General features: G+C 41.9%; 1 long non-coding RNA gene across 1 annotated transcript; it reads left to right on the forward strand.

Moving 5' to 3' along the window:
- The first annotated feature begins 11,135 nt into the window (after window positions 1-11,135).
- Window positions 11,136-16,382, forward strand: LOC122432486. Its single transcript, XR_006266839.1, has 4 exons — window positions 11,136-12,037; window positions 12,940-13,113; window positions 14,621-14,774; window positions 14,928-16,382. It is a non-coding gene; the product is annotated as an uncharacterized LOC122432486 (long non-coding RNA).
- The last annotated feature ends 507 nt before the right edge of the window (window positions 16,383-16,889 follow it).

Here is a 16,889-nt window from a genome sequence, read left to right on the forward strand (position 1 = left end):
CTACAAAGGTATTACTTTCTAACTGGTAACTCTTACTCTTTGGGGCCGTGCTGGGTCTTTGCCGCTGGGGGCTTCCTCCGGCTGCGGTGAGCGGACTCACCGCGGAGGCTTCTCTGGTCGGGAGCGGGGCTCTGGGTGCACCCCCTGCAGCAGCTGGGCTCCCTGCTGTCTCCCGTCGCAGCAGTGGGGCTCACGGGCTTATTTGCTCCTTGGCGTGTGAGATCTTTCTGGACCAGGGACTGAACCAGTATATCCTGCGATGGCAGGTGGATTCTTTACCACTGAGGCACCAGGGAAGCCTCATGAATAGTATTTCTGCAACCTTTCATATACCACCACCAAAAGGGAAAGAAGTTCTTGCTCTATTTCTCTTGATATATTTCTAATTAATTACAAGTCAGTTCCTACACAAGGCAGTTACCAAGCACCATATTTCAAACACTCATTGATGTCCAGCCATGCATGTTCTCATTTCCTCAAACTCGGTTTGTATTTAGACGTGTTTCCTCCTATCACTTTGCTACTGGCTCTGATTTTAAGTAAAGGAAAATTTTCAAATTTTAATTAACTTCTCCTCAGGAAAGCTAAGACTCTGAGACACTTCATGGTATATCTCTCTCACAGAGAAAGGGTATCTTAGTTTGGAATGAGGAAGCAAATATTTTGATTCTGTTCCATTGCTTTGGAAATGAGCAGCCTTGAGCAAGTCATTTCATATTGTAAAAGCTTATTTTCTTCATTTGCAAAGTGGGGGTGGTTTTCCTTTCCATTTTTTGAATTATTGTGAATAGAACAAATATACAAGCTTACTTATGCATATATGGAATATATACATATATATATTTAATACACATTACATATTATGAGTGAATACACTATATATATATTTAATACACATTATATATTATGAGTGAAAGAGTTAGTTGTGTCTGACTCTTTGTAACTCCATGGACTATATAGTCCACGGAATTCTCCAGGCCAGAATACTGGAGTGGGTAACCACTCCCTTCTCCAGGGCATCTTCCCAACCCAGGGATTGAACCCAGGTCTCTCGCATTGCAGGCAGATTCTCTGCCAGCTGAGCCACATATCTATGTAAACGTCATCTTCCAGATAAAGAAGTGCTAGTTATTACAATAAACTTTATTCCACTGATTTAGATTACAGTTTACATAAATAAATGCTTTTTTAGAAAGGAACACTACACATCAACACTTAAACTTTATCAATGTTTCTTCATTTTTTCCCAACTTTATTGCTATATAACAGCTATAACAGATATATGACATTGTGTAAATTTAAGGTACACAGTGTGAAGATAGACACAGGTATATATGGTAAAACATTTTCCACAATAAAAGTTAACACATCCTTTGCTTCATATAGTCAATTATTTTAAATTGTTGCTGTTATGATTGGAACCGTTAAGATCTATTCTCTTAGCAACTTTCAAATACACAATATAAATATTAACTATAGTGACCATGTTGCATTAGGCCTCTTAACTGTTTCCCTCTTATAACTAGAAGTTTATACCCTTAAAACTTCATGGTTTGAATTTTCTTACCTCAATCAAATTTCTGTGAGAGATGAATTATAAGCTAAAGGATACCTTGCTACCAATATTTGGAATTTATTGAATTTTAGCAAGCCATTCCAATGTTTCAAGTGATTCCCAGTTGAGCTTTTGTTTCTGATAAAAATGTGACTTCAGTGGTGTTTGAAGATATTAACACCATGACATCAAAAGACAAGCTTTGGATCCTTGTTTTGTGGTCACAGGGATTTCCTAAAACCCAGACCAATTTGAGTTCAAATGGCTGCATTGACGAGTTAGTTGGAAATGATAGGGACCTCATTTCTGAGAATTAGGGTTCTGAATTTTGGTTGCCTATTGAAATTTTTGGGGAGCTTTTAGAAGTCTTGATAACCAGGTCAAAACCCAAAAATTTGGGGGAAGATTTTAGACGTCTTGATAACCAGATCAAAAGCCAGAAAGTTTAACAGATCTCTGCCAGTGGTACACAGGCATCAGGGTATTTTAGAACTCCAAGGTCATCCCAGTGTGAAGCGGCATTTCAGAACCATTGTGCTTTACCAGAGATGTAGTGGTCATCACCTAAGCAACTGGGAGCCCTGCTGCAAGTCTTTTTCTAACCACATCCTGCTCCTTGTGACCAGCATAAAACAGTCAGCGTAGACTACTCCTACCCAAGGAACAACTATCCTACAAAACATACCTGACTCTCCTTGTTCTTAACTTTCACTTCTGATATTATAATGTATTCTGGGGAGAATTTGCTTATTTCTTTTTAAGCTCATTTTGGCAGAACAGCTTTGAACAAAGAGCTTATGTTGCATGCTTGAGTAACTATATTTGGTATTGAGCACTGCATTTTCTTTAACTTTCTTTACCTTGGTTTAACATCCACTCTATAGGATGACATATGTACTGTTAATCAATGACATCTCTTTCTAGCTAATGTGCTGTAAACAGCAAAAGTTACATTAAGACAGATAGTAGTAGCGGTGCCAACTCCTGAACAACCCTCCCACTGTCTTACTGTCACATGATCGATTATCTTCAGGCGTTGAGCAATGACAGACGCTGAGAGGTGTCTCTTCCTCTTTTAAGCTGGTCTAGCTCTTGGAAGCTGCTGTAGATAAGCGCAGAGCAGGAACTCACTCGCACAGAGACCACGTGTGTATGTTGGCGATGGGGCCGTGCATCTCCCATCATCCCATCACGGGGTCAGATGCAGAGACTGACGAGGAACACCTTGTATTAGGCTCACTTACCCCACACCGAGAGCAAAGGTGTGCTTCTATCCATTGGAAGGGAGAGATGAAAAACCACACCATTTTCTTCTCTTTGTAAATCCAGAATGATATAATGGCTACAACAGAATCAATTGCTTTGAAAGTAATTGGGTGATGCTTTGAAAGTAATGGGGTGATACTTTCAGCTCTGGTTTCTTGCCAAGTCCATCTGACAGACACTGCAGCTGAGTTCAGTGGCATGCACATTTTGTGTCTGTAAATTTAGAGTTTTGGGATTCTTCCCCCTTCACTCCCAATGCATACACACAAACACACTCCAGGGGAGTAAGGGCTGAATTTCAGCAGTTTCCAGGAGGAAATTCCTTTCAGAGCTTATGAGTGTTAGTTCTGATATCACACAGCCTTTGTGCCTTTGCTGAAAAATTCTAATTTCACAAACAGTGTCCTTTTAGACAGGCTGGATGAGAACTCTTTTTTGGGGAAATGGCTTTCCTATGGTGCCGGTGGGTCACTCATCATGACTGAGACTTAATTGCCACTTCACAAAAAATGCCATCAATAGAAAGGGAAAAAAAAACACCCTACTAGCTTAATTTAATCAGGGATGGGTCTGAAGAATGCAAATAAGGATGATAGCATCTAATTATTTTTCCATTTTTAACTCCATTAAAGTGCATTAATTCTAAAAATTCTTTTCAGTGATGAACTCTGATTTTCATATTGGGATCTGGAATATGCCTGGGCTTTTTCTTCCTCAGGAATATATCTTGAAGGGAGTTGTCATATGTGGGAAGACAGGGGTTCATGCTTTTATCTAATTAAACATATCTAGATCTAATTCTCTAAATATTTGAAAAGCAAATATAATATGACAAGGTAAAATCCTTATAGTCATTTATCCACTTAGAGAAAAAATCTTCCATGTGACAAACTTTTCAGAGATGGAAGACGTTTGAAGTTAAATCTGGCCTCTGTACTCTAATGCTGAATTAAATCTCTGAGAGAGTTTTGGTTGAAGTAGAAAAGCATAGCTTTATTGCTTTGCAATAAAGCAAAAGGCAAAGGAGGCCACAGAGGGCTAATTCCCTCAAAACTGCAAGTCCTGATCTGGAGGGGGTAGTGAAAAGTTTTGTAGTAAGTGTTCACAGAGGGCGTGGTCAGCTCGTGGGCATTCTCCTGATTGGCTGGTGGTGAGGGAGGCGGGGTCAGCATCCTCAACCTGCTGGTTCCAACTAGTCAGGAAAATACATGCTCTTGGGGAGCAGAGAGTCGACTCCTCCCATCTGGTCGGGGCCTCAGTATCTGCCAACCGCTCCAAGATACCGTCGTGTGTGTCCCTGCCCCCAGGATGCACTGTGGTTTCTTGACTGGTCTCCACATTCACCCCTTCCCTGGTCAGCACCTGTTTGGACCTTTGGAATTCGGGGAATGTCATGGAGAATGAATGAAGCCCATTTCCTGTAATCAAGAAATGAGGGACACAGAAAGGCCTTTGTGCCCAGGAGACACACAGGGTCCCACTTGGTTTCACTATCATAGAGTGACAGACAGCCTCGATCTAGGAAGGATATGGAAAGCCATGTCCCACACTCCTAGTCGTTTCTGATTGGCCAGATATGGAAGGGAAAATTTTGCAGGAGAAAGAGAGGAAATGTTGATTGCCCCAAAGCTTATTCCAGAGTGACTTGAAAACTTACTTAGGTCCTTTCAGTGGAAATTCATAAACAGTTACTACACTATTTTGACTTATTTTAAATTCCTCAATACTTAAAAGTTTTTCTTTCATATTTGCATATACTTTAAAAGCTCCTAGGAGATAATCTTTGGAACAATCAGCATTTCTTTCCCTTTCTTCTAGTTCTAAGACTACCTTATAAAAAATAAGCAAATAAAAAATATAAATAAATAAATAAATAAAAGGTGAGAGAAGCAAGGGGGAAGTGGCTCTCAGGAAGTATCAGATAAAAACAGATTTTTATCACTCTGAGTCCAGGGGACAGAAATAGAGGACCTTTCAAAAGTTACTTAAAAGGTTAGGAGAAAACCTTAATACTTCCAAACCACTCAGCAAACAAACTTAGCTGAGTCAGGATATTTCTCCTTCCATGGATTTGGGAAAGACCTCAAAAAAACTTCTTCATCTATAGTATTCAAACTTTTCATCACCTGGAATTCATATTTTGAAAGAATTGATTGACCAAATTGCATTCAACATGAGTAATAATTCATTGTGATGACTAATTTTATGTGCCAAATTGGCTAGCCTGTGACAACCAGGTATTTGGTCAAACACTAGTCTAGAGAAGCCCAACTAATGCTTTCTTATTATTTTTGTTTGGCAAATGACATAGAGCATTATTATTCATCAAAGTAACGTGTGTTAGGGAGTGGAAAGAACGTATCTCAACAACTGCAATATTATTTTGAAAAGGTAAAAATAAGCAAGAAAGTTATGTAGAGAGGAAAATGAGAACTCAAGGACAGAATAAGGTTTCAAAAAGTAAAGCTCGATGGTTTTAAATAGTACATATCTTGCTCCAGGACAGAATCAGAGAGGAGGAGGGAAGAGAGAAGAGGTGGTACAAGCTTAGCCACATGTGGTCATCGTCCACAGACTGCTTGGTGCGGAGGGTTGATGGACTGGGAGTCACCCCACGGTTAATGTCGGGCAGGTGGTGCAGGTACGGGATTGTGGGGCACCAGCAAGGGGGGTCCGTTTCTTACAGGTCTCAGTGAGTCAGAGGGATTTAAGCTGATCTTTGCCTTCTGACCAGTGTAGAATGATCACTCTTACTTTTTGTAGGAAATGGCAACTCACTCCAGTGTTCTTGCCTGGGAAATCCCAGAGACACAGGAGCCTGGTGGGATAGCATCTGTTGACTAAAAAGCATGCACAACTGGAGAGTTGTGAGGTAAGTTTTATTTGGAGAAAAATGAGGACCGCAGCCTGGGAGGCAGCACGTCAGACAGCTCTGAGAGACTGCTCCCAAGCGGCAGTAGGGGAGGTCAATATATAAGGTTCTGGTGCAGGGGGAGTTCAATGCCATGACACACTCATTTTACAAAAGGTTTTCTGCTGGTCACAAGGGTCTGATGACACCATGAAGGGATTTAGTGCTTCTCTAGATATGAGGAGATGCAAGGACTGAGATCATAACATCTGCTCCTAAAGACATCCAGCTATCTAAAGACCTGTCCCACCAGATTCCCTGGAGCACAGAGCGCCTCACTCCACCCTACACGCCCCAGGGGGTGTTGAGGGTCAACAGCACAGGATTCCATCTCCATAGAGGCAGATGGCAAACACCCCCACTGATCAGTCTTTGGCAATGCTCTTGGCAAGTGACAATTTGTAGTTGACAAGTCCATAGGGACGCAGAATCGGACATGGCTGAGAACATACACTTACTTACTTATCTATTTAGAATAGATTTAAATCCAGCCAAAGCAAAAAGGATGATTAGCTAGATGGGCATTTTTATTTTATGTATTGAAGCGAAGTGAAACCCCATGGGACCCCCAGACATGAAAGCCCTGTAACCCCCACTTCTTCTAGGCAAGACTCCAGCCTCCATGACTTGCCCTGAGTTCCAAAGGGCAGATTTGAACAGCTGTTAATCAAATGATTTTAGGGGCTCCAAAATCACTGCAGATGGTGATTGCAGCCATGAAATTAAAAGACGCTTGCTCCTTGGAAGAAAAGCTATGATCAACCTAGACAGCATATTAAAAAGCAGACATTACTTTGCCAACAAAGGTCCATCTAGTCAAGGCTATGGTTTTTCCAGTGGTCATGTATGGATGTGAGAGTTGGACTATAAAGAAAGCTGAGTGCCAAAAAATTGATGCTTTTGAACTGTGGTGTTGGAGAAGACTCTTGAGAGTCCTTTGGACTGCAAGGAGATCCAGCCAGTCCATGCTAAAGGAGATGAGTCCTGGGTGTTCATTGGAAGGACTGATGCTGAAGCTGAAACTCCAATACTTTGGCCACCTGATGTGAAGAGCTGACTCATTTGAAAAGACCCTGATGCTGGGAAAGATATAGGCAGGAGGAGAAGGGGACAACAGAGGGTGAGATGGATGGCATCACTGACGTGATGGACATGAGTTTGAGTAAACTCTGGGAGGTATTGATGGACAGGGAAGCCTGGTGTGTTGCAGTCCATGGGGTCGCAAACAGTCGGACTAAGTGACTGAACTGAACTGAACTGAATTGAATCAAGGGTGGAGAAGCCAGGAAACCACCTGAGGCAGGATTAAAGGGACCAGAGAAGTTCATCAGGACAAGGAGGTAGGCCACCTGAGACCTAATCTTCTCAGCAAACTTGGCCTTGGACCACTGTTATGAAATCTCTCATCACATCCTTCCAGGTTAAGACACATAGATTTTCAAGAAGGCCAGGGTGTCCTCCTTTGCCTGGCAAACTAATAAAGCTATCCATTTCTACTCTACCCAAAACTGTCTCCAAGATTTGATTTGGCACTGTTGTACAGAGAAGGCGAGCTTTCAGCAACAACATAAAGACCACATCCATTGGCCTCTGAAGCAGGGCATGGCTCTAGAAATTCAGCAAGAACAGACTGGGGACCGTTGTCCTCTCCTGCATCTCTTGTTTTACTGATGAGGGAACAGAGGCCCTGCAGAAGGTTAATGTCTTTCTAGACTGAATCACGAAGTCCCTGAACAATACTGAGATTGATTACCAGCTTTCAATCTGATTTTAGGATTTATGATTTTTTTTTAACTTTATAGAATTCTAAAACTCTTTCCTGGGTGATATTTCAGTTTCTGAGAAGTAGATGTGGGTTTACAAGCTTCAGATTTCACTTATCCCCAACATCTGCATTCACTTAACTGTTAGGGAAATGTTTAAAATGGAAGGTATATTTTGTTGGAGTTTTTGTTTTGCTTTGTTTTGGTGGGGGACAGCTCTTTGGCCATTCCACGTGGCTTGCCACTGATCTTAGTTCCCCGACCAGGGGTTGAACCCATTCCCCCTGCAGTTGAATCATGGAGTTCTAGCCATTGGGCATCCAGAGAAGTCTTTGTATTCTGGTTTAAAGGAAGCCCCTAACAGTGCGTGAGTCAAATCATGTCTGTGGCTAACACAGCACCCCACTACTGCCATAGGCCACATTAGCCAGGAAGGTGGTTTACCTCCGTCTTTCTGACTTTCTGGTGCCCATGGGAATCACTAACCATGAAACAACTCCTTGGTAGGGGGCTAAGAGGGGGCTTGTAAATTGAACCTTGTGGCTGAAAGGAGCTGGCGACTCCAGTGTGTGCCGTGTGTCTCTGAGATCAAAAGTGAAACGCTTAATTAAAGTTCTTTCTCATCTCCTCTTGAAAAACAACACTAGGGCAATGCACACATTTGGGAATTGGAGGCCAGCAATGTGACTAAGACAATGGTTGAATCATTCAAGGAAGGAGAACCAGGACATTGGCTTGTGTTCAGTTCAGGGGCTGAGACAATTTTACCCCTCTTTCTAGATCTCCCAGAAAAAAAAAAAAGATCTTTTTAGGACCATTCAAAAATGGAACGCCTTGAAGAGTCACCTTTTATTTTAAGGACCTGCAAGGAATGTTTGAGTCATTCTAATTTCACAGAGATTTTCCTGAAAGGGGAGGAAAGTATCTCTTTGCTGTGTGTGTCCTTGGCCTTAAATGTACTGAGTAGATGGGGGAATTTGACAGCCTTTGTTCTAAAGTTAGCCCTCATTCTCTATTTCAGACTCCACAGGGGGAGGACTGAACTTTGTAATTAATACTCAGGAAATTAGCAATCAGCCATGGCAGAGAGACAAGGCAGGCGTGTGGACGCATCCCAGCGGCCCCAACAGGCAAAGACCAGGGGGCTCACAGCGGCAGAGGCCCCAGCTGGCAGCACCTCCTCATTTCAGCTGGTTCTGAGGCTTTCAAACACACTTTATTCAGTGGCCCAGAAGTGTAAAAGCGGCTCTTGTTTTTGCCACTGTGCCTCTGGCTATTTACCTTGGAATCTTTCTTTTTCTTTTTTTTTTTAAGAGGATGGCTGTTTCTGCTGCATTTAGATGTACTTGGATAAAACAAAGGTAGGCTCTTCACCAGAATTCAATAATATTTTTCCTTCTCCTCTTGCATAAAAATAAGAGTAGTATCTGAGAAACAGGTTTTGATCCAGCAGGCTTTGAGAGGGCAAGCTGTTTTTATTTCCATAATAAGGGAACATTAAAACATGAAAATTGAACATTTCTCAAAAGGGCAAGCTGTTTTTTGAAAGGGTCAGGAACAAGAGTCAGCAGGAACCCCGGGGACTGATTTTGGAGAACTTACATCTGTTGGGGAGAACAATAAACTCTTGATTGACTCCATTATCTGCAGAAGTGACAAAGCATGTTCATGGAATTATCAATTCTAAAGGAATTTTTTCTGCATAATCGCAGTTATGAAGGCTTCTATTAGTCTAAGCGTGTATGTTTGTGTGTGTGTGCATGTGTGTGCATACTTAGGACAAACGAGTCTGTGTGTCATTTGCTCAGTTTTAGCCACTTCTTGGAGACCTTGGAATTTGATTTTTCTTACCCAATCCTACCTTTTATTCAATAAACATTCAGCAAACATTCTTGCCTGCAAGTACAGTGTGAAGCACTGAAATCATCTTTGAACCAAAGCAATGGTTGACTTCCACAGATCTTTTATTTCTCTATCATTCTGTAATCTTTTTTAGAATTTTTATATTAGGACTTAGTGGATTGACAGTGTTTGTGTCAGTTTCATGTCTACAGCAAATCAATTCAGCTATAAATATATGTGTATCTGTTATTTTTCAAGCTATTTCCCCATTCAGGTTATTAGAGTATTGAGCCGCACTCCCCATGCTGTGTGGTAGTCCTTGTCGGCCACGGAATTTAAACACAGCAGCATGGACGTGTCCGTGCGGACTCCCAGCCTGTCCCCTCCGCCCTTCCTCTCCGGGAACTATGTTAGTCCTCCATGCCCAGAGTCTGTTTCCGTTTTGTGACCTTTTTTCTGTAGTGGCCGTGGGTTTTGTGTTATTTTCCAGGTGAAGTGTTCCGAGTCCTGAATGGGATCTCACGTGCCCCTGGGTCTGCGCTCAGCCAGACTGTTCGGGGTTTATAGCTCCGCCCGTTCCCGTTTCCTGCTGTTGTTTCGGCATGTTTGTGACTGCCCTGCACAGCTTGTGAGGCCTTACTGTCCCCACCGAGGGTCAAACTTTTGCCCCCTGCACTGGAATGCAGTCTTTTTAAAATTAATTAATTAATTTTAATTGGAGGCTAATTACTTTACAATATTGTAGTGGTTTTTGCCATGTACCGACATGAATCAGCCATGGGTATCCATGTGTTCCCCATCCTGAAACCCCCTCCCATCTCCCTCCCCATCCCATCCCTCTGGGTCATCCCAGTGCACCAGCCCCGAGCACTTGTCTCATGCATCCAACCTGGGCTGGTGATCTGTTTCACATATGGTAATATACATGTGTCAATGCTATTCTCTCAAATCATCCCGCCCTTGCCTTCTCCCACAGAGTCCAAAAATCTGTTCTTTATCTGTCTCTTTTGCTGTCTTGCATATAGGGTCATCATTACCATCTTTCTAAATTCAATATATATGTGTTAATATACTGTATTGGTGTTTTTCTTTCTGACTTACTTTACTCTGTATAAAAGGCTCCAGTTTCATCCATCTCATTAGAACTGACACAAATACATTCTTTTTTATAGCTGAGTAATATTCCATTGTGTATATGTACCACAGCTTTCCTGTCCATTCATCTGCCAATGGGCATCTAGGTTGCTTCCATGCCCTGGCTATTGTAAACAGTGCTGTGATGAACACTGGGTTACACGTGTCTCTTTCAATTCTGGTTTCCTCGGTATGTATGCCCAGCAGTGGGATTGGTGGGTCATATAGAAGTCTATTTCCAGTCTTTTAAGGAATCTCCACACTGTTCTCCATAGTTACTGTACTAGTTTGCATTCCCACCAACAGTGTAAGAGGGTTCCCTTTTCTCTGCACCCTCTCCAGCATTTATTGTTTGTAGACTTTTTGATAGCAGCCATTCTGGCTGGCATGAGTTGGTACCTCACTGTGGTTTTGATTTGCATTTCTCTGATAATGAGTAATGCTGAGCATCTTCTCATGTGTTCGTTAACCATCTGTATGTCTTCTTTGGAGAAATGTCTGTTTAGCTCCTTGGCCCATTTTTTGATCGGGTCGTTTGTTTTTCTGGTATTGAGCTGCATGAGCTGCTTGTATATTTTTCAGATGAATTCTTTGTCAGTTGCTTCATTTGCAGTCTTAACCACTGGACTGCCAGGGAAGTCCCTAGTTTCCTGTTTTATCTTATTTTATGTTACTATCTGGTCTGACACCATCATTTCTACCATCTCCTCACCCCTGTAGGCGTTTGAGTTTGCAATTCTCTTCCCTGGGCTTAATATTTTTTTTATCTTTATGATAAATATCACAAAAGACCTTGTTTTTAATGCAGATATAGACATACCTCACTACTGCATCACACTGCTTTGAAGACACTGTCTTTTTTACAGATTGAAGCTGTGTGGCAGCCCTGCGTTGTTAGACGGTGGTTAGCAACTGTAGCAATACTTTTAAATTAAGGTGCACACATTGTCTTTTTAGACATAATGCTGTTGCATAGTTAATAGAATACAGCATTGTATACATAACTTTATATGCACTGGGAAACCACAAATGCTTGTGTGACTCACTTTTTCGAGATATTCAATTTATTGCATTGTTTGTGATATTTGTTTATTCCTCTGAACCAAACCCATGATATCTCTGAGGTAAACCTATAATTCAACAGTAACACACTCCTCAAGAGAGGCTGTATATTTAACTCTGTATTCTTGGGAAAGTCATTTAACTTCTCTAGTTCTTATTTTCTTGTTCTCTCAAGTGAGAAAGTTTGGCTGGATAAGCGATGCTCAAATTTTACGCTGCAAAAACCTCACCCAAATAATTTGTTAAAAATGTATATTCCTGGGACTGAAAATTAAAGTTTTAAGTTATATATTTCTCAGCATGAACATATGACATTATTTGAGCATGTCCGCCAGGTAGTTTTTGTTGAGATGGTATAAGGACCATACTTTGAGAGATAACACTCTAGATTATTTGTTTTTTAAAGATGACTCCATCATGTTCCATCTAACCTGTTCTCTTTATGATGTGCTGTTGGTGTACCTCCCACCGAGAGAGGAATTCATAACCTCCCCTGGAATCCAGGTGAGCTGTGACTATACTATGTAACTTTTGGTTTATAGATTATAAAAGATGATGTAGCTTCTTCCCGGTACTATTGGGAGGCTTACTTTTGGGATTTAATTGCTATACAAATGAAGAAAGTACAGCTAACCTATGCCAAAAGCTCCATGAAGTCCTCAAAAAATCCCCGCAATGCGCTTGGCTGACAGCTGGAACCAATTTGTCAGCCAGGTAAGTGACTCTCCTTAGAAGTGGATCGTCAGAACCACCCATGTGATGCCCTGCTGAGCCCTACCCAGAGAGCAGAGGTGTGAGCTGAGTAAGAAATTGTTGCTATTGTAGATCACTAACTTTGAGGGTAGTTTGTTACACAGTAACAGATAATTCAGATCCTTTCTAAAATTTGTCATTGGGGTCAGCCAAGTGTAAAGATCAGATCCCGTACCTTAACACCAGAGGGACCTGGGCTTACTCAGGGTCTCCAGAATTAGTTTACGGGGCTACTGGGGTCGAGTCCTGGGCACTCTCTGACGCTCAGAGACTTTCCTTTATAAAATGGCGGTAGAATATTATCAGCTATTCCTTGGGGGCAGTTTGGAGAATCACATGGGCTTCAGAGCCAGGCAGGTAAAGGGTGTGTCCCGGGCTTCGCCTGCGGAACCTGAGGCACCAGTCTGTCCAGAGACTCGCACCGCGGGGCGCGGGGAAGGAGAACCGAGGCGGGGAAAGACGGCGACGGCAGCTGGAGGACCGCTTCCTCCGGGCTGCCATGGAGCGGGGAGCGGGAAGTGGGTCAGAGCGCATCCCATCCCGGAGAGGAGCTCGTCAGACCCCAGCCTCTCAGCGACCCGAGGGCCAGGGGCTTTCCGTGTGTGTGCGCGTGCTTTGCTTATTATTATTTTTTAATCTTTATTTGAATATAGTCGATTTACAGTGCTGTGTTGGTTTCTGCTATACAACAGAGTGAATCAGTGGTGAGGTTTATGGCAAGACAGCCCCCGTCCGTCCGGCTGGCCTCACAGCGGGCCCCTGCTTCTGTGCTGACCGAGACGAGCCGCTCAGCGGGCGTGCAGGTCCTTTTTGGAGGAGACCACTCAGTAAGTGGCTGTGGGTTCGGTGTGTCCTCGGGAGGAGTCGAGCTCAGAATCTTACTGTGTTGCCATCTTGGAGGCCCACAATACTTTGTTTTCTCTATCTTCCTTTTCCTGCCTTCTTTTGGATCAACTGATTTTTTAAAAATGACTTTCATTAATCCCCTTTGTGGGCCTTTTAGCTGGAATTCTTTATATTGTTTTAATAGACACATTAGGATTCATAGTGTGCATTTTTATTGTAAACTGCTTTCAAGTGATAATATATTACTATACAAATAGCAAAGCAAGCTTATACAATACTGATACAGTTCACTCCTTTCCTTCTTGACCTGTGTGCTCTGATTGCTATAAAATTTTCTTTTATGTATATGATCAAACCCAAAGTGTACTGTGATATGACTGAGATATGTGGCAGAAATTTTAAAATTTCAGAATCATCATTTTACAGCTACAATGTAATACAGTTGACCCTTGAATAGCATGGGTTTGAACTCTAAGGATCCATATATATACATGCAGACATCTTTCACTAAATACCACAGTACTGCATGCAGTTACTTGAATCCGCTGATGGAGATACAGAAGTCAGACAAACATACGTGGATTTTCAGCTGTGTGATGGGTTTGCACCCCCAACCTCTCATTGTTCAAATGTCAGCCCTATTGGATTCTAGCAGGGAGCATGCAATAAATATTTAAATCTTTGGGTGAAAGGTTATTGAAAAGCAGAATCTTTGTCTTTTAGTGCCATATACATGTAGACTCTTGAGTACTTATAAAAGGGAAAAAAAATCCTTTATTAGGAAGAGATAAGATATCTAAAGTCAGATACAAAACTTAGAATCACCATTTATGGAGCAAATAGATATTATGTGCTCCCAGTGGAATGCAATGGAAAATAAGTCATCTCATCTTTGTGACATTCGTGCCAAAAGTGTTTCTCTTGAATCTAACCATGAGGAAATAGTCATATAACCCTAGTTGCAGGGTCTTTTAGAAGATAGCTGAGCAAGGGGGAGCCGTGAGAAAGAGAGGTGAACGGATAGGGAGGTGATAAAGCAAATGTGCCTAAGTGATGCTGACAGTTGTTGAATCTAAATGAATGGGAAATGAGTGTCTAATGTATGCCTGTTCCCTCAACTTCTCTGAGTTTGAGATTCTTTTCAAAATTTAGGGGGCTTTTAGAGGGGGAAGAGGTTAGTTTTGACTATATCCTTGGAAGAATGTCCTTAACTCTGAACATTACCTAGCATGTTATATCTTGTAGTAGGTAATGAGCTGAGATTACCTGTAATAGCTGTGTTCCAACTAATTTCTCTACACGCTTTGGCTCTATGAAGCTGCCATAAGCAACGTAATGCCACATGGAATTCAAACACAGCTTTATCTTTCTGAGCAGAGGGGAAAGTCCTGAGCACCTTTAGCCCCGGTCTTCAGTTTTGAGATGGATGTGGAAAAAGCAGCAGTGCCTAAGGGCTTTTTTTTGGTTTTGTTTTGTTCCTGTTACTAGTACAAGGTCAAAAGTAGTAGCAATGAAAAAACCAACTAATCCCAAGTTGCCAGTGTGGGAATAAGAGTGCCAAGGACGGCCTTCACCGACTGCCGACGGGAACACCAAGCTTGACTCACAGTTGCAGCCCACCCAGGGTTCAGAGCTGAACCAGGTAAGGTCAATACCCTGATGTATTGACTTAGTGACAGAAACTTTAGTAGGAGGAATCTGTGCCTGATGAGAGTTAGTAGCAGCAAATTTTAATGTCCTTCAATGGATCTGGGTTATCAGTTCAATCTCACCACTCTTTTTTTTTTGGAAATAGGTTATCGTCTTCAGCAGAGGAATTGAGCGGTCAGCGGTGTCCACAGTCACCTTCAGAGTCTGCCTCGTCTGCAGCCTGCCGCCTAAGATTTCTCAAACAGACACTGCTGCTCGATTTTTCTTTCTCTGGGTAAAATGCAAATACCCTTGGAAGCAAATAATGTTCTAAGGAATTTGAGTAGCTTTTATTGAGTGTGAATGTGCTTGAGATGACTTTTGATAGAATAGAGAAGATATTGACAGACATAAATATATTTGGGAGTTAGGAATTAAGGAAACAAGATAAAGAGTGGTAGAAAATGCCAGGACGTTGAGGAAGTAAGAGGACACACAGTCCATGTCATGATTTTTCCAACATTTGCCTCTGTTTTCTAAAACTGATTCTGATTCTTGGTTCAATATGTAGCATGGAAATCACCAAGTATTTATTCTCTGCCTTCATTAAAATTAGATATTTTTCTTAAAAGTCTTTACTCCCAAAGAAGAGCTTTCTAGATCAACCTAAGTCCATTGACACCCTATGTGTGTGTGGGCTAAGTTGCTCAGTCGTGTCTGACTCTTTGTGACCCTAAGGACGAGAGCCCATCGGGCTCCTGTGTCCATGCGACTCTTTACGAAGCAATACTGGGGTGGGCTGCCATTTCCTCCTCCAAGATTGACGCCTTGTGGGCTAGGATTTAGTCTGCACCACTTTTCATTCCCAGGGAACACAGGGCTCAGTAATGCTTGGTGGAATGAATGCGCAGACCTCAACCAACTGCTGTTTGCCCACAGGTTTCACTGCTACTTCCCTGTATCCACATTTCCTAGAGTTTTCTCCCATTGCGTGTCAATTGCCAGGGCAGACTCTTCTTACTTGAACTCACTTTGGGGTGGCAGCCTCCCCTCCCAATGTGAATGAGGGCGTGATCCACAGTGCTTACAGACTGATTTCTGGCAGCTATTCAGGGGTATTCCATCAAAGAAAAACCACTCTATGGCTAAGAGGAGTCCTATGTAGTGCTTGCTATTTTGCACCCCCAACTTATAAAATTTAACTAGCTTTAATTTATGAGTAAATAATTGTCTGATGCTTATGAATATTTCATGCAGAAGTCCCTTTTCATGTCTTACCAAATATTGAGTTTTTGTACTTTAACATGAAGTTTTCCTGAGATTCAGCTTGTGAATGTAAATCTGGAATTGATGTGAGCTGTGAGAAGAAGCCAAGGAAAATAAGCTGTCATCTTGCAAAAAAAATCCTTCAATGATTTATGTGTTTGGATTCGACTTTGGGTTATCATTACTAAAATATTTGAGCTACGAGATAGCTGAGCTGTAGTCTTTATCAGAGACCTTTAAATTATTAACCAGACTTCTAGCTAATTTGCCAAATCATGAAATATTATCTGGGAAAAGTGGGCAAAGGTGGTGGAGGGATCTTTGAATCATGAAATCATGTTTTAATAAAAGGCGATGGTACAAATATATTGATTGAAGAAGTTAATTTTGTAAACTTAACTTGAAATTTGGGAATATAGTTATCCTCTGGTCCCTGTGTATAGGTCTTTCCTGGTGGCTCAGAGGGTAAAGAATCCACCTGCAACGAAGGAGACTCAGGTTCCGATCCCTGGGTTGGAACGATCCCCTGGAGAAGGGAACGGCTGCCCACCCCAGTATTCTGGCCTGGAGAATTTCATGGACAGATGAACTTGGTGGGAGACAGTCCATGGGGTCACAAAGAGTCAGACATGACTGAATGATTCACACACACAGACACGCACACACACACACACGCACACACACACACATTGTGTATAAAGCTGAATGGTCGTCTGGAAATCTGTCAAGTATATTCAAGAGCAGTAACAATCATGTTTTTAAAAAGAGAATTACCTCAAAGACATTGTTTTCTAAATGTTTCTTGGATCATGTTCTAATGACATGTATTACTATATTCCCCATTTCACTGTGTGTATCATTA

The sequence above is a fragment of the Cervus canadensis genome, chromosome 31, assembly GCF_019320065.1.
Source record: "Cervus canadensis isolate Bull #8, Minnesota chromosome 31, ASM1932006v1, whole genome shotgun sequence".
Taxonomy (NCBI): domain Eukaryota; kingdom Metazoa; phylum Chordata; class Mammalia; order Artiodactyla; family Cervidae; genus Cervus; species Cervus canadensis.